General features: G+C 53.7%; 1 protein-coding gene across 5 annotated transcripts in view; it reads right to left on the bottom strand.

Annotated features, from left to right (window-relative positions):
- LOC143148348 (Krueppel-like factor 6) overlaps window positions 1-22,767 on the bottom strand; it is a 371,579-nt gene that overhangs the window by 124,997 nt on the left and 223,815 nt on the right. Inside the window, exon 1 of one of the 5 annotated variants that reach the window (XM_076314626.1) lies at window positions 838-967. The exons of the other annotated variants lie outside the window; for them this stretch is intronic. The gene's annotated coding sequence lies outside the window, so the exon portion shown is untranslated. Of the gene's footprint in view, window positions 1-837; window positions 968-22,767 lie in introns of those variants that run through there. 5 annotated transcript variants of the gene reach the window in all.

The raw sequence follows: 22,767 nt of genomic DNA, 5'->3' as shown, positions 1-22,767 counted from the left end.
CCGTTTCCGCCTAATTTTTCTCTTCTAGTTTTCGAAACCGTGGCCATTGCGGGACTCGAAGTCCCTGCGTCTAAACGTCGCACGAAGAGTCTAATATCTCGAAAACGTCGCGTTGGCTCAGCGCGATACCGAGGGTCGTAAAAAATGGTCGAAAATTTATCCTCCGTCTTTTATTATCTCTGTCTTCGGATCGGCGGCCGAGATATCGACCCTCCGAACTTAACGACGTTGGATTATCCTCCTTTAGTAGGGTACACTAAAGACAATTAACTCGGAAATACTCCGAGACTCCGAGCGTAGCGAAGTTATCGTGGATTATTAGCAATGTTTGCGCCAAGATCGTACGTTACCATTCGTCTTACGACGAAAACTCTTCGGCCTCGAGACCACCTCGATTTCTCGCGATCAGCTCGCACGGAGCATCCGTTCCATTTCGCGAACGAAGTAAGCGATTACGCGCGATCTGTAAATTTCTTTAAATCCCGTTTCTACGGACGTACTCGGTTCGTTACGCGAGTAAGAACGAGGCGCTCGGAGCGCGAACGCGGCACGATTAATCGTTGGAAAACTGCGAGCAAAACACGAGGGAACGCGCGCGCCTCGCGGAATGCGTAACACGTATGCGCCGCGTGCATGCACACGCGGAAGATAACGCTCGAATATTACGCGAGGGCTGCGCCGCTCCGTCGTTGTCCTCGCCGTGGTGGAAAAGGCTCTGCAGAGTTTGCGCGCTTAATTTCGGTGAATCGCGCCCCGAATTCCGCGGACCCGGTGGACGATTAAGCGTATTCCATTAACTCGAAACGCAATTAGAAATAAAGGAGCTCGCTAGAATACCTGTGATTCTCGTCGTCCTCTTATCCACCGCCCCGCGTCGACCCTCGTTGCCTACCATCGACCCTCGGGGGCCGGCCATTGCGGAAAACAGCCGAGGAAAATTCTCGGACCGGTGAAAATTACCGCTTACCTGCAAGGAGAAACAGAAAAAAAAAGAATGATATCGTTAAATTCCGCTTCGCGCTCGCTTCGCACCTTCTAAATTACATCCGTTACGGCGAAAAGAACAAATTAAAATTGAATCGCGCGCCGATTCTTCTCGACGACCGGAGGCAAGGGAAACGATCGTTTCGCGGAGCGCGATACTTGGCGCGAAAAATCGATGGTGAGCGAACCACCCGGATAAACTACTTCGCGAAACGAATCGGGCGGTTCCGGGATCTTGAAAGAAGACTCGATCGATTAAACGGAACACGCGTCTTTACGTGGGTAGAGGTTTTACGATTTATTCCGTTACGCGTTACGGAGAACTAGATCTCTCCCGGATCGGATCGGATCGGATCGGAGCAGCATTTACTCCGAAACGAGCGTATCTCGAGTAACGATCGTTCCGACTCAAAAGTAGAAATATCGAACGCGGAACTTTTTTCCGTTTTTTCTTTTTCTTTTTTTTTCGTTTCGTTTAGGCGGACGCGTTAAAAGTCCATCGAAATTACCACGCCTCGAAACGATCCGGCGGTAAATCAGGCGTGATTCTCGCGCGAACGATAAAGACGCGCGAGCGTTTTACGAGCCCGCTAGGGCGCGTTTAATTCGCGGCGATACATAAGTCCGGGTTTATTAGGTTCGCGCGTCGACCGATTACGATCGATCGGTGCCGCGGTAATTATCGTCGGGCGGCTCGTAAACCGGTATACGATCGGGCGCGAGAAAATGAACAGCCACTCGCAGCGGAACGTTCTAATTAATATCGACTGCCTAAAAAGAGGCGCACGCTCGGTCAGGCTCGGCGCAAAGGTGTTCTTTCGTGCGTCGAATAATCAACGCCGAACGAGGCCGGCAGAGCCTGTCCACTCGGGCGACAAAATCGAAAGTAACGACACGCCGAGTAATTATTATTTTGATCGTCGAGCCGTGAGCCGACGAGCCTGCCGCCAACGCAGCAGGGGAGAAGAATAGGGGGATCGAATCTAATATCCGACGGAGTGCCTCATGGCTTTTGATCGGGCTGACTCGACGAACCCGTCTTCCGGATTCTCGAACACCGTTTGTCAGTGGCTAATGATAATGGGCCTCGCGTTAAAGCGACAGGACGCTGCTTTTAACGTGTTTGCCGTCGGCAGTCTCAATGCGTGCTTAACGAGTACTTCGAACGGAGTCTACCGAGACTAACGAGACCTTACGAGAGCGAAATTCGCCGGCGTTCTTTTCGAATTACAACCTTTATCTTAACGCACCGTCTTACCGTAAAACCTGGACCCCCATCGTCGTTTCATACCGAACGACCATTTTTCCACGTACCGTATCCTCGAGACTACCTACTCGAGAATCGTAGATTCGCTTCACGGAAACCTCATCGTTTCTTCCTCTTATTCTGGACTTGTATAAACGATGCAAAACGAAACTCGCGCGTTACGGAACGAACGATTCGATATCGTAGCGAATTATTACCCGTTATCGTCTCCAGTTCCATCCGCATCCGCTACCGCGATCGGAGCGACCTTCGTCGAAGACGCGCCACGCTCGTAAATACTTATCCTTCGATCTTGGAACAGCAGTGTCACGAATGACAATGATCGACCGGTAAATATTTTCACCATCGTGATATTTTCGGACACGTGGAAGATCGGTACAGCCTCGGCGGCCGTTCTCGCGTTCCTCGCGATGCAAAACAATGCACTTTCGTCGATGACGGAGACGCAAGAATTCGTCGGTCTTCTTCTTCGTCGAACAGAGGATATTTAAACTTTGCGTCGATTCTCCGGTCGCGTGGATAGCCCCGCGCAGTTGACGAATCCGTCGCGTGTTCGGCGACACGTTTCCTCGGGAATGATTTTCGCGCGCGCGGTGAATTATGCCGCTCCCGGTCGTGGAGCATTATGCGGGCGATCCCCGGCGAAATTATGCTACAATCTCGTTAAATGCAACGGCAACGGTTGCCAGGTGGAAGACCGTCGCGAGGACCGCGCAATTCCGCGCTCTTCCTTCCTCCCTCTTCCTTTTTTTTTCATTTTTTTTTTTCACTCGCGACCCTCCACGTCCTCTCCCTTCTCCCCCCGGGTTGTCTCTTTCTCGCGTAATTCCGTAATACAGTTGCTATTATTCTCTCGACGTAACGGCCTATAATTATTTCCAATTGTTCCGAATTTAGCGGACCGTGGCCGTGCACAATATATCCTCTCGCGGCGCGTTGGCCAGAAGGACGGCGAAAATGCATTTCGGGCGAGACTTAACCATCGGCGACGGCCATTTGCGTTTCGCCCGGAGGGATGGTTTGTCTCTCGGTCGTGGTCGACTCGGCGTACACACGTTCCGCGCGGTTACGGAGACACTCGGCTGCCGCGGCTGTTTCGTCTACACGGGGGCCCCCTTGCCCCGAAGCGTGTGTGTATCGCGTTAATTCACGCTAGGGAGCGCGAACCTTCCTTTAACGATCCTCCGTCCGCTCGCATAATATCTCGATTCTCGTTAACCGCCCTGTTTAACCGTCTCCCGAATAAATTCCCATGGAAATCGCCGCGAACGGTAGTCATCCGCGACGAAACGTCCGTCCTCCGGGACGCGGAACGGAAGGGTCGAACCGACCCTTCGAATCGTGGACTTCCTGTCTCGGTTCGAGCGTCGAGCGAACGGTGTCGATCGAATCGAAGAAAATTTCGGGACCGATCCTGTACCTCGAAACAACCGACTCCTGGTGTGTCGATTTCCACGATCGGATACGGTGGAATACTTGCGATCTGATGATCAACGATAGCAAAGTACCGCCCTTTTCAAGGGATTAGTTTTTTCGTTCTAAAGTCCGTCGAAAGATTCCAGATCGATTCGAACGGTTCCAAATCGAGAAACGGTCCAATAGATCGTTGATCGTTCCAACGGTTCGTGCATCAGCGATACGGTGGATTGTATTTTAAAGGAGAACTCGCAGAAGTCTCGACGCCTCGCGTCTTCGATATCTCGATAAACTCGTGCGTCGATACTTCGTTCGCGATTCCACGTCGATCGTTATTTATCGATGTTTTTTCCCGCGCGGTGTTCCGTTCGCGTATGAAAACTTTGGTAGCAACCAGAATCTCTCTCTCTCTCCCGGGCGCAAACCGAGCAGCGCGGAATTTCAGCCGCAGACGGCAATTGCAATTCCGTTCCAGCGGGCAAAGAAAGAAAAGTAACGCGAGAACTAACCGGGTAAACTGTGCACTCGCGACGGAAACTTGTTAAAAATCTCTCGATTTCCATATTCCTTTCGGCTCGATGCTCACTGATTGCGAAGCAATTTCTACGAATGGCCGTTCTCTCCGTGGGCCCCCTCTCTCTCTCGGTTGGTTCCTTCTTGGTGCCCGAGCGATCGATTCCAAGGGGGTAAGGGGGTGCCAGGGGAGAGCGCGCGCGCCGCGAGCCGCGAGCCGGCATTATGCGTTTTGCATACATTAACGGGGCTTTTATTCGTCTCTCTCGTTACGCGAGACAATTCGTTGGGTCGGCGAGAGGGCGAAGGGAGAAAGAGGGGCGAGCGCGCGTTGAAAGCCGACGCTACGAATTCGGAATCGTCGATGGGAAATACGTTCACCGAATTCGTTACCGAGATTAGGTTACATCGGTACCCGGTAATACGAGCGGGGCTGGCGGGGTGCGGAGTGGGGCGGCGTGGCGCGGTGGCACGGTACGCGGGCGGATAACGCGAGTTCGGCGTTCCTAAATTAAGGCTGGACGAAATATGGTGTTGCCGTACGCCGAAGCCGCCGCCACCGCCGCCACCGCCGCCGCCGCCGCGCGCGGCACGGTACACGCGTACCGGGGGCACGAAATAGTAGAATTGGCAGGAAATTGCAAATTGCCGGCTAGCTGGCCCGGCTGCGCGCGTCCGCCATTTAGGAAGGCGCGAAATAACCTGAGCTGCAAATTGAAACCGGTCGTCGCGAGTCGAAGCGACCGTAGGGGACCGAGGTGTAGGAGGCGAGGGCCACGATCGCCGATAATCGCTCGCGCGGCGCACGATCCGCTCCGGCCGGGAAAAAGAGATCCTCGGGACGGATATCGTTCGCGTGTCCGCCCGGCAAACAAGCTCGGGCTTTTTTCCACGCGTATACCTCGCTCGCGATCGTCCGCCGTTGAATCGCGCCCGCTCGTTTGTTCGACGCGACGGCTTTTCGACCACCAGGGACGCGGAAACCGGAGGGGTTCGTCGAGCTTTATTTTTAAATCTCGCGAGCGCGACTGCTGCGGGGTGCAACGTTCCGTCTCGCGATCCGTAATTAAAAGTCGCGCACACGCAGACCCGGCTCGTGGAAACCGGTCGCCCCGCGTCGCGCTTTCGTCGAACGCTCGGGGAGGAACGAAAATTTTGATAATTACGTCAATATCGTTCTCAACGATAACCGGGGGAAAGATCTCGCGAGAAATGGTTTCTACGGTGGAATTCTATCGCGCGGGGTTCCAATTTCGAATATCTCGCGACACGGTGAACGGCGAGTGGTTGTTTATCAGCTTCGAGGAATCCTAGATCGGAAAGATTCCAACGTCGAGAGGAAAATTTGAATCCTCGGGCCGAGAGGACCCATTCGCGCGTTTTGCTTTCGAATTCGATCGCCGTTGAAGCGTCTCAATGTTCGTTAACAAATATACCGAGCAAAATTTTGAGATCCGTAACTTCCGGCGACACGTTTCGCGAAACAACCGCGATAAATCCCCTTTCGAGTTTACGCTCTCGGTACGAAAATTAGACGCGTCGAAGCGACGCGAGGTCCAACGAACCGATCGCTTCTACGAATAAATATTTCAATACGCTGTCCCGGGATAACGTTTCCATTTGTCGCGATAACATCGGACGTTCCGAAGTTCGGGAAATATACCGCGTCGCGCGATTTCTCTTCGCTTTTAGCCAGGCGAGTTTATCCCCGACGCGGAGAGCGATCGCCTTCTCGTCCTGAAATCAAATTCCCCGAATACAAAAGGGAACCGTAAATCCGCAACGGACTCGTATCGCGATCATATATTATTTATTCCGTTCGACGCCGATACGAGAAAAAAGAAACGAACGCGAGATACGTAAGAGCCCGATTACGTTGTTTCGCGACCTATACCTCGACTATCTCGTTTCCGTCGAAAGAAATACACGGTCGTTTCTCATCGAATAATGGCACATCGGCCCAGCGGGATAAAATCTACCGGCCAAAGACCACTGCTATCACGGGAGATGAACCATTTTCAAATATCGTCGACGCGAACGTTATCCAAACGCGCGAAACGATCGAATTTCGGAGTCAAACAGGGTGCGTTCTTGGAAACTTTTTTTCAACGTTTCGAATTCACCCTGGACGTACCCTGGCGAACGTTTCGGCGACTCACGGTATTCGAGGACGTATCGTTGAATCGATCCCATTTTCTTCGAGCAGAAACGCGCGGAAAGGTGCTCGAAACTGTTCCCGCTCGAAAAGGTTCGCGACGCGTTTACCACGTCGACGACAACGAGGACGAGGACGAGGACGGGCTCGTTCGCTCGACGAGGAGCCGGAGATCGAATATTTTTGCGGGAACATATTGGCCCGTAATTCGCTTTCGTCGGCGTAACAAAATACTCGGCGTTGACGTGAACGCGGGAAGAGGCTCGCAGGAGACGGCAGGTTAGGACGAGAGGGAATAGGAAATTTCCTGGAACAAGCGTTGCTCGCGCTACCGTCTCCACGAAATACAGTCGCCGGTTGTGTGTTCGCCCTCGGGGCAGTGTCAAACCGGGGGACGTACCAGGGTGCAAACGAGCTCCCCACGGCCTCGTATTCATGCGCTGCCCGGGCGCGCGATTATTTACCTTTAATTAGAAGCTTCGACCTATTGCTTAGCACGTCGAGCCCAGGGGTATCGTGCTCCGGGTTTGAACAAGCTGCTGCTCCGCGAACGTGCTCACGATATCCATAAATATGCAGATGTATTAATAAACATCGCCGTTCGGGATTTCGATATTCTCGCGCAACGACGGATCTTGTTTCGGTGTTCAGCGGTGACGATTGGACAGCTTTCGTCGCGAATCGGTACCTTCCGGAATTGTCGGACGTCCAACAGACCGAGAGATCGCGACTCGGTGGATTCGCGTACTCGTAAATTACGCCAGTGGATTCCTCGGCGTTAGGTTCGTCGTGTGTTCAGATCTCCGTAAACGTTCCGATTAAAGATCGATGTCCCGCGGTCGACGACGGTTCGTAGAACGCTTCGAGGAGCTTCTTCTTCCGAAAAGTGTCGCAAACGCGATCCCATTTCCTTTGTCGACGCCGAACGATTTTAAAGGATTCGAATCTCGCCGAGACGAGAACACCGAGAACGAAATCGAACCGTGTCCCGGTAACACGAATTCGTGGTCAAAGAGGAAATCGTTAAACGGTAGCTAGCGTACGTAAATCGACCGAACGAACGACAGGAAGCCAACGACGCACGGAAAGTCGCGAAGTCGCGCGACTTCCGGGATGTTCGCGTTAAACGTTTTAAATGTAGACGCGTGGTGGTCGCGAAGCGACGGGCGTCGCCCCGAAATGCGCCGGTTTCCGCGTCGAGACCCTTCGCTAGGCTCAACACCGATACAGAAGAACGGTTCTGCGGTTTTCAACCGGTCCCCGCCCGCTTGTGTATCTTTTGATGTTCGTTCGAGAGTAACCCGCGCCGAGCAAACCGCAAAGGGGCTCCTCGGCGACTTTTCCCGGTATCGACGACGTTAGAAACGGGGCCACCGGACCGAGGAGTTTCCTTTAAGGTCCCAACGATTGTTGCCCTCCTCGATGCCTCTTAGCGCGACCGCTTGATATCTTTTCGATCGCGCTCGATAACAAGGCTCGTCTCTTTCGCTCGCGTTTCATAAATTTCTTTACCGGTTTACGGATCGAGCTGCTCGTAGAAAAACGTTTTACGTTCTTTCGATCGAACGGGGAGGTCTTTGTACCGAAAGAAACATTTCCTTTTTCGACTCGACTTTCACCCGATTAATTCGAACTCGAAGATGGAAGACCGTGACATTTTCGTCGCGTTATTTTATTTTCGAAAGGGTGTAAAAACACGAAGGTCGCGTAGAAAATGTTTGCACTGTACACGGAGAGGGTGGTGTCGATATACGAACGTTTTGCGTCACCCTCCGTGTTCACCAGACCTTGCGCCATCGGATTATCATCCGTCCCGGTCGCCCCGGAACGGTTCGAACAGAAACAGAGTTTCGAAGCTCGGAGACCGTCAAAATCCATCCACGACGACACGGTTGCCCGAAAATTTTCTACGAAATATCGATTGCAATATCGAACGCGAACGTCTCGCGCATTCGACGCTTTCTCTTCACGGATCGACGCGCGAACTTGGAATCCTTCGACGTTGGTAAATTAAAAAACACCGATCGGTGGCAATCGTGCTCCATCTCCTCGAACGACCAGGTTCCGGAGGACCGAAAACAAAAAATAGTTCGCTTTATTTCGCACCGATCACCGCAAATTCTTCGATGCTCTCACCCGCGAACGAGTACGTCTTCCCCCGAAGTACGAAGGAAATTACACGTACGAGTTTCGAAAAATTGTATTCTCCGTGTGGGCATCGTTCGAAAGCACGACGCAAGAATGGCGGCAGCGTCCTCCCGTTCCCCTGATCGGGTGGGTTTTCGTTGCAACGGAGAACCGAAGAAAAACCGTGGCCGCGTCAGCAGGTGCGAGTAGAAGACATAAATCTCGGCCTCTACTCCCTTCTGAAAAATAAACCTTCCGTTCCTTTCTACTCGCGTCGCGACGCCACGGCCGGCGACCCTGTTTCCGTGGCGGGTGGTAGATGAAAGTTTTCCTTTGTGCCGTAGCTTGTCACGCCGGCCATTCCGGCGGCCAGAGAAGCCCGACACTCCGGCCTCGGGGTTAAGGGTGGCGGATGGGGCGGATGGGGCGGATGGGGCGGTGGGTGGCTCGGTGGTACGCTTCTGTACACATATTCCGAATCCCGAGGGGGTCTGGTCGAATGCTCGCCGGAAGCCGAGGAGAATGAGCGACCGCCCGTACCGCGAGCTTTCGCGCGCGCGAAAAGAAACTTCGAACCGAGGAACGCGAACGTCTCCCCCGGCGCGTCCCTGAAACAACAATTTATAACGTTCGATTCCCCGTGTACGCGACAATCCCGAGTGAATTACCATTCGTACGTTTCGTAATTCTTTCGATCTCTTCGGGAGCGCGCATCGCCGAATTTTAAGTCGAATCGCGAATCGAGAACTCTCGGACACTCTTGTCGTCTCGCGAACGATTTTTCTCGAGAGAGAGAGAGAAAGAGAGAAAGAGAACGTTTGCGCAACGCCTAATCGAAATTTCAAAGGAACTCGAGAAGCCCGTAACTCCTCCCCCGTGTCGTAAGGGATTTTTTTTTCTCTCCCTTTCGCTCGACGAAGTATTCCACGGGTTCGGCTTTAAAACGAGGAGCGCTCGAAATTCTTAACGAATACTACCGGCACGGCCAGTGTTTACGCGAGTTTCGTTCTCGAACGAGGCGAGAGTCAACTTTCCCCGTGTTTAGTCAACTCTTCGGCTCCGCGGCGCCGGCGGGTTCTTCTTCCGGTCTGTATACGTCGGCGCGAGAAGGGTAAAAGCGAGGAATGGAAGAGATAAACCAATAGACGCTGGCTGCGCGCCGGGACGGGCCGAGGGCTCGTTGAAACACTCCTTTTTTAATTAAACAAAACAACCGCCGGTTGCGGTGGAGCTCGCTCGTACCCACCGCCGCCACCGCCGCCGCCGCCTCCGCTTCGGGACGATTCCATGGCGCACGAACGATGAAACCGGAGGAACGACGGTGAAAATTGTTGCGAGTCGTTCGAAAGGCTAGGACGCGTCTCTTCGATTCGATATTAACGAGATATCGATCCGATGTCTTCGCCGCTGTCCAATTTACTACATTTCGACCGTAGTCGCGACGTCCGACGAGCAACCCCTACCGAAGCGGGACTAATTATCGAGCGAACCGTCGAATACCATCGATGACTTTGTAACGCGGTCGCGTTCCAAGCGGAGCGGAGCGATTCGAATTGTACAATCGCGAGCAAAAGTCGATCGAACAAACGTTGCGAATAAACGGTCGTACGGAGCTTTTGTTCGTCGTCCATTGTTCGGAGAAAATTCTGCCCGTCTCCGGTTCAAAGCATATTTGAACGTCCTCGGTAGTCGAGGAAACGACGCGGCCGAGTCGAAACCGACGATATCCCTCGAAATGTTATAAGAGAAAATTTAAGACGAACCCTCCCGCGGTAGATGAATCGGGTCTGGAAAGGTTAAACGCGAGTAGCGGGTTGATATTGCGCTAAACGAACAGTCGAGGCGGGGAAGAAAGAACGGAAGGGAACGTAGTCTGGACGAAAGGAAGGAAACCTGGAATCGTTCGGACCGAGGAGCCGCGCCGAGATTAAAATTAATCGTCCGCCGAAGGTCACCGGGAGTTCGTGCTTCCGCGGAGAAAATTCTGGAAACGTCGCGCGATTTATAACTACGAGTTTCGACCTGTTGATTTGAATTTCCCGTGGCTCCCGCGTTTTCTGTACACGATTTTTATTCTCCCCTCCGCGACGACACGGAGACGACGCGCGATTCTAATTTTCCAAGGTAGACACGAACGCGCGGTGAATCGTTGCTCGCGAGTCGGAGAAACGGCCTCGAGCGACCCAATTGTTTTCGTTGGAACGCCGGGACGCGCTCGAGTACATCGCGACGAGCGATCGATTCGAACGGATCGTCGATCGCGGAACCTTACGGAGACGAGGGATCTCTCCCGTCGACCGTGGAAACCCACCCTCTGGTGACGTATACGCTCGTAAAGGTTCCCCCGGGGGTGCTATCGCGACGATTGATTCGTCGCTCGTTAATATCGTTCCGACACGGTTCGTCGCGAAACGAAACGCGTTCGCGAAAGAATCGCGACTCTCTCCCTCGGGCGGATCTGGGTTAGGGAGGAATCTCCGCCGCGGCGACACGCGCTCGTAAAACGTGCGATACTCGAACGCGAGTGTCGTCGCGGCGGCGAGGCGAAAGGACGTTCGTTCGACGAGGAAGTTGCGGCTTCTAACGCGAGATTGCGCCGAAACGTCGTGGTCGTCGTCGTCGTCGTCGTCGAGCGCGAGGCTGTAAATGGGAAAAGCGGTAGTTGGCGCGAAGCGGTGCTCGAATCGTTGCGTGACGTTACGTAGTTTTAATTAACGCGACTGCTGGCGAGGCCTCGCTACGAAAGCTGCCTATTAACCGAGCCGTTGCATTCGCGACGTCGTCGTTTCCAGCGACGCGACGCCGCTGCGTTAACCGTAGGGAGGTCCCCGGTCGCGTCTTCTCGTAATCCCGCAAAGCGGAACGCGGGCTACGCGCGGGCGCGAGCGCGAGCGCGTGCACGAGAGCGAGAACGAGAGAAATTAGGCCGAGACCTCTTCCCACGATCCCTTGGCAAAATTCGCCCGAAAATTCGCGTCCGGCTGAAACGAGGCTTTTAATTATTCGAGCCGAGGCAATTTCACCGCGAATCGCGCCACGGGAGAGGAGAAAGCGCGACCGACTCCGAGGAAACCGGATCGATCCGTTTGTTCGGGAGTTCGGCCGTCTCGAGCGGAGGATTCGCGCGCGTCGTCTCCGTTAACTTCGATTCGAGGCTTCGATAACCCGGGAAATTGAAAACGGAGCGCCAGCTGTTTATCGGGAATCTCGAGGAGCGCGTAGACGTGCACCGCGACCCAATATTCCAAAGAGCGCGATTCGAGAGGGAAACCGGCGTCGATTACGCCGCGAACAATATTTCCCGGAGTACACGCTTCCAAAATTATCGACACCTCGAACGTCGAATCGTCTCGCGCGTATCGTATCTCGGCGTCGAAGAGATTTGTCCGCGCTCGCTTCGAAAGTCGCGATACTCGGGGCAGATCACGTGACGCGTAGGCGTGCTAACCTTTCTACGTGCAACACGGACGTTATCATTTTTCCAAAGTCGCCCTTCCGCGACGATTTACGTCCACGCGTTCTCAAACCGTGCACCGTACTTTTTCCGACATCCGCAAATATCCAAGCACCTCGTAAACCGCGGTGCTCCGATCCTTCGAAACAAAATTGTTTCCCCGAGCGTACTTTCGCCCGTTCCGCTACTCCCTACCGAAGACAACGGACATTTCGCGCAAAATTCCGTGAAAATGATCCGGTCGCGGAACACCTACCGAGATTCAAAATCGCGATCCTCGGCCAAAAGCAGTACGAGGGAGCGAGCGAGCGAGCGAGCGTTGCGCAAACGTCCGGTGAAATTAAGAGCAAGTAATGCAGCGAGCAGCGAGGCAAATCAAGATCGATGAACCTGGCCGGCGTTATTACGGCTACCGATACACGGGCGAGGAAGGGTCCGTGGGTGGCAGAAATCCAGATACATTATCCGTTGCGCGGCGTAATAACGGGCAGGCCGGACAATCGGACAGCCGGCGAAATGGAGGCGAACTCCCTTGGTGGTCCCTTATTCTTCGTGTACGCGAGAGCTCGTATACCGGGCTTACGGGGGACCGGTGGCCTTACCTTTGATCCTTCTCTTTCCACCTACGAGCGGAAGGTGCGCGCGCGCGCGTTCGTTCGTTCGTTCGTTCGCCTTCCCGATGCAACCCCCCACGAGGAGTCCCACCGGGACCACACCGCGTTCGCTCCGTTAAAACAGCGGGGCGCGTTAACGGCGGTCCACGCGCGCTCCTCCGCGTCTTTCGCCCGACGCTGTAACCACGGACTGGTTTCGCGTTCCAGGCCTTCTTTTTGCCAACTCGCGCTCCGATCTATGGACTGCGAACACGGATAAGGAAAATGACGACGATCTGTTACTCCTTCGCGCAGCGATTGTCGTACTATTTCCAGACGACGAGCACGACGACGACCACGACGACACCAAGAGAGCCGACCGGGGGGAGAAATTTATGGAAGGAAGGAAATTGATTACGATAACCGGAACGTACCCCGAGGACACGTCTCCTCGCTCTATGCCTCGGATTAATATTTATCGTTATCGTTATCGTCCAACGTCTTTATTACGCGTTTGCGTGGAAGAGATCCAGACTCGGATCGGGGACGCGAAAACGACGAATAGGTGCGCAGAAACGCCCGACTCGTTTAAACTTGTACCAAACTTGCAGTCGCGTTCGCGTCAACGTCGATTTATCCTTATTCGCGAATGCCCCGAGCCCCGATTTACCGCTCGATGTTTCTCGCCCGTAATTTTTCTAACGCGGCTCGTCCAAGCGGAATCGATCTCCAACCGTACTTCGTAACGTAATTTTTGTACCACGTTTTCGCCGCGATAACCCGATTCCACGGAGCGGAAGTAAAATTATTTCGTCGTGGTCAACCGTTACGCAGCATCCGTTAGGGTCAATATCGAGCACGGAGATCCGTCCATAATTCCGATAACTCGATCGATCAAAGTCGACCAGCGTACAAAAAAATCCACTCGCGAGTCACGTTCCGGTAAACCGGGTAGTCCGGCTTCTTTTCTACCCGTGGTGAGTCGAACCCCTCGACGTTCCAAATACAGTAACCCCTGTTTGAAACCTCGCGTTTGTCCCTCGATAAAACGTACCGAATCTTCTCCACTGCTGTTTACGGCTGGTCGAACTTCAAAGCAGTTGAAGTTCGACGCGATCCAAAAACTTCTGCATTTGTACCTTCGCGAGAGCGCGATCGACGGATCGGCGAGATCGTCTCCACGAAAATAAGTCCAAACACGACGTTATTCGGACTACTTTCGATCGTACGCGATACAAAATTGTTCGAAAACGATTCTTCCAACGTACGCGAGAAAAAGTGTACAAATGCGATCGCGTTTGGTCTCGTTTTCGAGGGTACTCTCGCGAAAATTTTACGCAACGCGAGGAAAAATTCTAGGTCGGAGCGTTTCGAGCCGACCGGAAACTCTCCGTTTCGCCTCGGTGTTTAAACACTTCTCCTATCGTTGAAAAAATAAGGCTCGGCAGGAATCTGGTTCTCGAGGCGGATGGAAACGAGGTGACCGGTCCGGGTGGGTCTCCGTACGGCGATGAACAATTGATCGAGCGGGTGTAGCAGGTCGACGGTTTTCACCGTCGTTAAAATGCGAGCACGTGTTTGTACACGAGCGCTTCGCGAGCGGCGAGGTCCGTGGCGCGGAGCGGAACGGAGCGGCGGCGATAAAATCCTCGGAATTCCTGGCTCATTAAGCGACGCGGGGCACGACAAACAGGCGCCGCTCGCCAGAGCAGACGCGGATCGAACGCGGCGTGCAGCCGCTTGCCAAACCCGCAGGATTGTTTGGCGATCGCAAACAACCGGGCTGAAATATTAACGCGATCGCGAACCCGGGAGTCCCTCGACCCTTTCGAAAGCTTCGGCCGACTTGTCATCGATCCTGGGAACGCGTACGCGTTTCGCGGCGAGGGGAAAATGGGTCGCGCGAACCGACGATGTCGGAGCTAATTTACATCGAGGGTTTCGTACGACGTACATATTCGATTCGTATCGAACGATCGATCGATAACGCGAGACGCGTATAAAGAAGACGCATCGAACCGATATAGAGTACACGCGATTGGCTATCGACGATCGCGAGAAATTCGATGGTGTTCGAAGAAACTATCGAACGAAATATAGTCTACTTTTTCCATATGTAAAAAATACTGTACTTCCCAGAACACTATTTTGTGCGTACGTAAATGTAAATCTAGCTGTGAAAAAAAAAAATTCTTTCATCGAATGGGTAGGATTGAGATCAGGTGTGGAGCGTTTAAATATCTGCGTATAAGAAAGAAACTTTTCGGAGCAAAGCCGCACCGTTTCAAAGTGTACGTGTAACCACGGAACGAATTTTGTCCCCAGGTCGTGTTTTCCCCGGGTTATCGAGGTCTTTGATATTTTTTTTCAAACGATCGAATTAAACGATTCTGCGCTACCGTCGGATCGAACGCCAGCGAATACGAGGTGAGAGAGGAAAGAGGGGGTACGGAGGGCCGCGAAAAATGGCGCGACGTTCGTCTGCACGCGACGCAACATCCCCCCGGTTGCTGAGATTGAATTCGCGAACGCCTCGACGATTCCGATGAAAAACTCAACGGTTAAGAATATTTCATTTTCGAGATCCGAGCGGATTTCCCGTTTTGGCTCCTTCCGAGGGTCGGGGTTACTCGTAAAATCGTTGCCGGATATAAAGAATTTCCCCGCGGGAAAATTGAAATGCCTGTTACCAACGGGGGGAAGTGTCGATGTTTAACTTTCCGTCGGAGAGAAGTGCGATTGGATACGACGCGTCTGTTATTGCAGGCGCGGGGGCCTCCAGGTATATTTTCTATACCGAGTATCGAAAACGAAGCGTGTCGGGGCACCGCCGTGTTTCCGTTCCAGCGAAAAGAACGAAAAGAGAAATGAAAAATACGGTATAGGTAAAATCTAGCGTCGTCGCGAGAAAATGGTTACCGACGCGTTCGATTCGCGAGTCCCGGTTCCGTGGGAGCCAATTAGTCGAATGGAATATTCGAACGCAAATAACCGTAGTCAATACCTAACGAGAATATTGCGACATTCCCGAAGACGGTACCAGAACCCTAAAGAGGTTATCCAATACGACACCTTAAATAGACACTTAACCCGTAACTAGACGCAGGGGATCCAGTGGACCCCCATTGGAGCGCATTACGCGCTGTCTGGTATAAATTGGCTGCGTTCTAACTAAATTAAAAAAATTAAATACGCTATTTACGGAACCGGGTTAAAGCGTGCACGGATTCGCGATAAGCGAAAGAAAACGCTCGAAGGAAATCACGGTACCGAAACGTTTCGCGAACGCACGATCGGTATTGAAATCGATAGAGCGCGAGAACTTTCGAAAACTGGTCACCTCTCCGAAGCGGGCAACGCGAACGGACAAATTGTGCCTCGTCGATTCTCAATGTTCGAATTATCCGATACGCTCGGTGCATCCACTCGGAATCGCGCAAACGAGGTAATAAAAGGTAACAGAAACCAGTCGTTGGAGGACAGAGAACGTTGAGCTCAACGTCTCGGAGACCTCCGGATATCGGTCGTCGTCCACTTTCGTTCGTACGGCGCGGCGGTTCGTTCGCGGGCAAAAAAGAATGGAGAAAATGGTCGACAGTCCCGAGGTACGCGCGAACGCACCTAATTCTCCTTATCTGCATCGGAGCCGGGAACGCGAGCGGCGCAGATAACGACTTCCGGCTACTTATTTCGATCCGATACAGGACCGATAGGGAACGGTGGTCGCGCGGGCCCGAGCTGTCGACGCTCTTTCCTGGATGATTAAAGTTCCACGAGGAGCGACATTTATCCTCGTTTAACCGGTAAACTTCGCCATTTAAAGGCGTCGTGGGGTCCGCGGTCTCTTGGCCGGTAGGCAGTCGCCATTAGGCAGCAATAACGCCGGCTGGCCGGCACGGAAGCGAGCTATTGAGGCCGTCGTCGGCTTAGCACGCCGCCCGCAGTTCGCCTGCAGCCGCGATTACGGCTAAGTGCATTCGCTCTGCTACTATACGGCACCCCCCTGCTCCCCCTTACAACGCTCTCTCTCTCTCCCTCTTCCCTCCCACCCTCCCACCCTCTGCCACTACCGTCGTTGACTGCGATCGGCCACGTTGCACCGCCGCCGCTGCAACGATGCACGTGCACCGAAAGCACGCTGGACTTGAGAGTAAATGGACGCGGTAGGTTCGAAGGCAGCTGACCGTGAGACTGCCCCCGCTGTTGATTTGTTCCTTGGCGCGATAAATGCCGCTTTCGGTGAATCGAGAGAGAGCAACAATGGGTGTATCTCCTCGTATCGCGAGGCTCGTTGAGGTAATTGGAAAAGTCTAAGAGGACGATTCGCGAACGAGTCGGTTAATTGGCGTAATTTCTGGTTACGGGGGAGGTGACCGGGGAGCAGCCCGCTGGGATACCGAAGGCGCGTCACTTTTAAATTGCCCGGTTCAAAAGTTACTTCTTCGGAAAGGGAATTGGTTCGGTTCGAATTAATCGGTCCTTGGTTGGGTCAACGACGGTGCGCGAGCCGTACTTGGCCTCCGTGCCGTGATCCGTGCATTATCCTCGTCGTTACCGCGTACCGTGTTTTACGTAATCTTTCGATTTCGCATTGTACCGTAACCTTCGCGCGGACCGTATCGTTATTCGCGTTCAATCGTACCTCGGCCCGTTCGAGACGCTCGCGGTTCTTCGAAGCGATAATCCGCGCGGAGCACGTTGCGCGTGATACCGCAACTCTGTAACCGGTATCGTTTTGCTCGCTCGTTTCGACACGTTCGATCGGTGAACGCCGAGGTACATCGGACCGGGTAGCTAACCGAGCTACGACGAGTAACGTTTCGCTCACCCGGTACCGTATTTACGCAGCAAATTAAGTAATTGCGCGGATCGATCGAAACCGGTCGCTCGGTGGACAGAGCGTCTTCCTCGAGGTTACTTTTTCGCTTTACCAGACCGCGCCTTTCCTTTTATTACGCTCCGGTCCGATAACTTTCCGTAGACACTGACGCGCGATGCTGTAATCTCTGCGATCGTTCTTCCCTCGGACTCTCGAATCGTCGACAATTTTAGCCGGCGGTACTCCGTAAACGTATCGTACATACGGCACTTGAACCCGATCGGACGACGACGAGCGAATCGCGAATCGAGGACAACGCACTCGAAACTGTGCGTCCCTGTAATCGCTCGATGCACAATACCTTCTCGAGTGTCGCAACACTGACGAACTTTCCAGCGTAAACGTTCGAGAGAACGAGTTTCACCCAGTTGACGCGAGACAACGTTCCTCCGGCAAGAAAAAAGAGAAGAGGAAGAAGAAAAAAAAAAGACTAGCAATGCTTTCACCGGCCCTACTAAAAACGACACTTTACGTCCCGACCGTGTGTCCTTAGATCCACGAAACGAAGGGTCCCGTGTACACGCGAATACGGTCAGAATCTCCCAGGAGAGAGAGCCGGTACGGTCGAAACCGAGAAAGGGGATGGAACAAGAGACGCGAGGGAAGTCAACGCGTATTTCGAGCGTGTGTTCCGCCACCCCCGGCCCGGGAAGGATAAGAGGAGGAAGGGACTCGGTAGCCCCTCCGTGAGCCTCCGCCCCAACCCCCGTAGTCCGAGCGCGCCGTATAAATAGATAGGCTTGAACGAGACCGTAAAAGCTTGCGGTCTCGTTTCGAATAATTGGATTTGCCTGGAACGGGACCGGGAGACGCCGACAATTCGCGAGCGAACGAACGAACGAACGAACGAACGAACGAACGAACGAGCTAGCTGGCTAGCGCGTTCCTACGGGTGTGTGCGAACGTGATTCATTCTCCGGGCCGCTCGCTCTCCATTTCCGCCGGACTCGTTTTGAATTCGTCGCCTCTTTCGCCTCGATTCCGGGCGCAGAGTGACCGCGAGCGTGCCGACGGTTCGAGAACTCGCCGGGCAGCTCTGTTTTTATTCACGAGGCGATTGCGAAACGTCCGATGTCGGGAGCGCGGAGGGAACGGCGCAAAGTAAATAAGTGAACGTCACGAAGTTCGAGTCACGTTGAAACGAGAAGACAGGGAAGCTTTTGCTTCTACGGCGGCACTGACCGTCGTCCAATTAGCATCGTAACTTTCGCGATTTTTTTTCTTTATCCCTCGAGATCGTTTCCTCGAATTCTTCTCCCCGGGATCGCGCGGAAGCGAAAGCAAAACTCGACGTCGAATTTTAACGTCTTACCGTTACAACGGTACGCTGTCTCGCGAGAAATATTCGGGAAAGGGAGAAAATGTTCCCCAATTGTGCACGATCCTGATCATCGAGGCAACGGTTCATCGGACACGAGTTACAGAATTTAAAAAGATGGTTAACGACCCTTCCGAAATAAACGATACGGGTAAATACGATTCGTAACCGAATGAACGAAATTAATTAAATCGAGAGCAACCGATACTTTAATATTAACGATAACCCGTATCGTTGGAAATGATACCGGAACGGGAAACGATATCGAACGATATTTTTTGACTCGTTTCGCCGGCTGCATAGACGGCCCATCGCGGTCGCAACGGTTAAAAATCCCATCACCGTGCTCTCCCGAGAGGTCGATGGTGTTTTTCGAAGATTTCCCTCGTGTTAAAAATAAAAGAGGTTCGGCTATAGTTGCATCGCGATAGGACTCGTGCCGGCGCAAAGTGCAACAGTCGGCGCGGATAATCGACAGACACACGCGGATCGCGAGCGTTCTCGGTAACCGCGATTTCCATTTCCGGCGCTGAAAATGCAAAGGGGCAGAAATCTCGTTAAACGACTCGCGAGAGACTCGCCGTTGCGCTCGCTCGCTCGTTCGCTCGCGCGTGCGCGCGGGTCCGCGTCGACGAGCCCGCGTACAGAATCCTCCGCGTAACGTCTATTCCCCGCATACCGGAACAATTACACTTAACGCGGCGGAATTACGAGACGTTCGTGCGGCACGAAAATCCATCCGTACCGCGTTACGAGCGTAATTTCGATACGAGGAGCCTCGGCTCGGAGCACCGCGTCTCGCACGCGAACGATTCGATTCCGTTCCGCGACGCTCGTCGTTTTCCTCGTTCTTCGTTCTTGCCGCGTCGAGTGTACGCATTTTCGTGGTTAATTTATGCGAGCGCGTTGCACACCCCAGCGATCCGGTGAGTCACGGGGAGCACGCGAGCGTGCCCGTGCTTCGCGTGTCCGCCCCATGGGGCGCGCGTCACGCGGAAAACTAGAAAACACGGCGACGCGCGTACAGCTCGAACGAACGAGAACCAGTTCCGCGAGGGATGGTGACTTTCACCGGAACCGACGACCAACGAGCGTAGTTTTCCCGAACGCTCGACTTCGATCGGAGCGAAACTACGGGGAAGATAAATCGAAAAGCGGTTCTCGTCGCGGACATCTTCCAAATCGGAGGAACACCGTGAGAACGAACGAAAGAGGTGCTCGTTTCAACGATATTTGCTGACGAGACGCGGAAGATGACCGACGAGGGTGAAGAATCTAGACGCGAATCGAGATCGTTGGTAACTCGAAAAACAGAGTGGAAAATTTCAACGCGACTCTTTTCCGCGCCGAAATGCGCCGATCCAGTCGCGTCGCTTTTATCGAGTTCGACGCGACTAATTAAAAACGAGAGGTCGGGACAAAGGGCAGAGAAGAGATCGTCGCGAAGGAACGCCAGTTTCGGGAAGACGACGAAGGGGGTCGGTAAACGGGGAACGGAGACTCGAAAGGAGCAAGAGCAACCAATTTGATTACGCGATAATAATTAATTGCTCGTTACGTCGCGCTGCGCGGTGCAATTAATCACCGTCGATGGCTTTTCATTTTTCCTGTCCCCGTCTGTCCTTTTTTCTCTCGAGGTTCCCGGCCGGAACGCGTCCCACCCCGTTCCTCGCGGTCCCTACGATTCGCTCGCGTTTCTTCCATTTTTTTCCCCCCGGCCCCGGTTCTCTTTTTTTTATTCGTCAGGTTGGTTAGCTAGCTGCTCCGTGGTCGCACTCTATCATGCGAGGTTCATTAGGTTGGACGTGTCACGACCGCGTGGGTGACCGTGTGCCATCAAATTGCGAACACGGACCGTGTCCCATTCTGCCGCGCGAAGTACGCTTCAAGAGCGCGGCCCCGAACGCGCCGGGAATGGGTGGAAACAGAGGGTCGACGGAGGACAAAATAAATAAATAATCGTCGTTGCCCGGTCTCGGTCGCGCGGCACGGTGGCGCTCCCCTCGTGGCGTCGGGACGCGTGGACGCACCGGCGATACACGCGGACGGAATCGATTTCACGGGGACGAAACGCCGGTGACGGGAAATTTCCCGGGACGGTCGTTCCTATTCGACGCGCGTCGGCTCGTCGGCGTGGAAACTCGCGCGGAAAAATTACGATCGCTGCCCGTGGTGCTCGTCGAGTGCTCGTCGACTCGAAGACGCCGCGAGAGTCGCTCCGAAATGGGACTCGCGTCGCGAATCGCACGGATAAAGAGCAATTGGTGCGCACCTGCGGGCTTTGGGATTTTCATTAAACCGTCTCTCTTTGAACTCGTCGAAGTAACTGGGAAATATTTCGCAACTCCGCTCGGAAACGAATTGCACGCCGTTCGAGCGCCGATTACGCGCACCGGTGCGTCGACGCGGCAGACGATTCGCGAAAAGACCGCGCGACTAGCGACGCGACGAAACGTACAAATTTTCACCGTTCTCTTTTTTTTCCCACGACGCGGTAGTTTTTCAGCGCGCGTGAACGAACATCGAACGAACTGGGAAACTTTTACCCCGTGGTCGTCGATCGAGACTCTGTCGTTGCGGTGAGAAAATTTTTTACAAAGATACTCGACCGCTCGGTTGCCAACGCAAACTTCCACGCAACGGTACGAACCGACCGAATACGCAAAAGAGAAACATCTTTCTCTCGAGCGACGTAAGCGCGCGAACCGTTTGCGGACCTTTGCGACCAAACGCGACTTAGGGTGCATCGAGTGCAATTTCCAACCGGATGCATCGCAGAGATGCACACGGTACCGAATCTAATTGAGTGGTTCGCGAGCGCAAATGCCCTCCCCGAATCGAGTTCGCACGGTCTGGCAACGGAACCGTGTCGCGGCCTGTACGTAAATGTTCCATCGGCACGGAATTCGCAATACGCTCGGTTGCAAAGTGTCGAGGAGCCGGATCGCGGCGAAGCGTGCCGCGCTTTTCACGGGGAAGGCTTCTCTCTCGTTGGTTACTTTTTTCCTTTTTCCTTTTTCTTCACAGGCAACCGCGTACGATCGCGAGAAGAGCTCGAAATATTCAAAGGGCAGCATTCGCGAGTGTTCGACGAGACGAGAAATCATCGCCGGCGCCGCAATACCGGGCGGCGAGCTGCTCGAAATCAAAATGTTTGACGACGGTCGTTCGAGTCGGTGACGTGTGTACGCAAATACGCGCTCGCTCGCTCGCTCGCTCGCTCGCTCGCCCGCGCGCGCGCGTCGACTCGCTCGTTGCTATCTACACGCGACCGCGGAGAATACGGAAGGGTGCAGACACGCTCGGGGATCGAAACGCGGGGGACGAGTTTGACGGTCGGCGGCCAATCATCGGCATATGCCACGGCGCGGAGTTCACGAGTGACGTGCCAGCGCTGTCTATCCGGGCCGGAATACTCGATATCGGGGCTACAGGGTGGCACCGAGGATCGCTTAATATGCGGACTAGGATTAGGAGATGTGTACGCTTGATATACCCTCTGCTGCTAAAGCTCTACCCCGATCCCCTCCCTCGTAACCCCCGACGACTTCCAAGTCACGCGCGGCTCCCCTCGTTCCGGTTAGCCGTACGCGCGCTCCACTTCGAGGACGATTAAGCTCCTTCCTCGCTGAACGTTGGTCAACGACGACGACTTTCATCGACGGAGCATTTGCAGCTAACGAGTAAAAACGAAGAGTTATCGCCCAGAGTTTGTCCAACTTTCCCAAACTCCTCGGTAATATCGACTCGAGAGATACACCGGGACGGGCAGTATCGTGTCCCATTTTTAACCTCGGTTGCAAAGACTTACCACCTGTATTTCACCATCGCGTCGATCTTTGTTCACGGTACATCTTCCATCTTTCTCTTCGCGCTCCACGAGTTACGAGCTCGTCCAGAAGAGCAAAGTACGGCTGCGTAAAATACTGCTCGACGCGTGAATATTCTACGCGTTCCTACGAAGCAACGGGAGGTGCTTCTCATCGTGGATCGTAAAAGAGTCGCTCGAACCGAGACCTTACCGAACACGGTGTTCGAAATTCTCGAGTACGGGTGTCGGT

Source organism: Ptiloglossa arizonensis, chromosome 6 (assembly GCF_051014685.1).
Source record: "Ptiloglossa arizonensis isolate GNS036 chromosome 6, iyPtiAriz1_principal, whole genome shotgun sequence".
Lineage (NCBI taxonomy): Eukaryota > Metazoa > Arthropoda > Insecta > Hymenoptera > Colletidae > Ptiloglossa > Ptiloglossa arizonensis.
The sequence above is the reverse complement of the archived record's forward strand: the minus strand, read 5'-3'. Positions and strand labels throughout refer to the sequence as shown.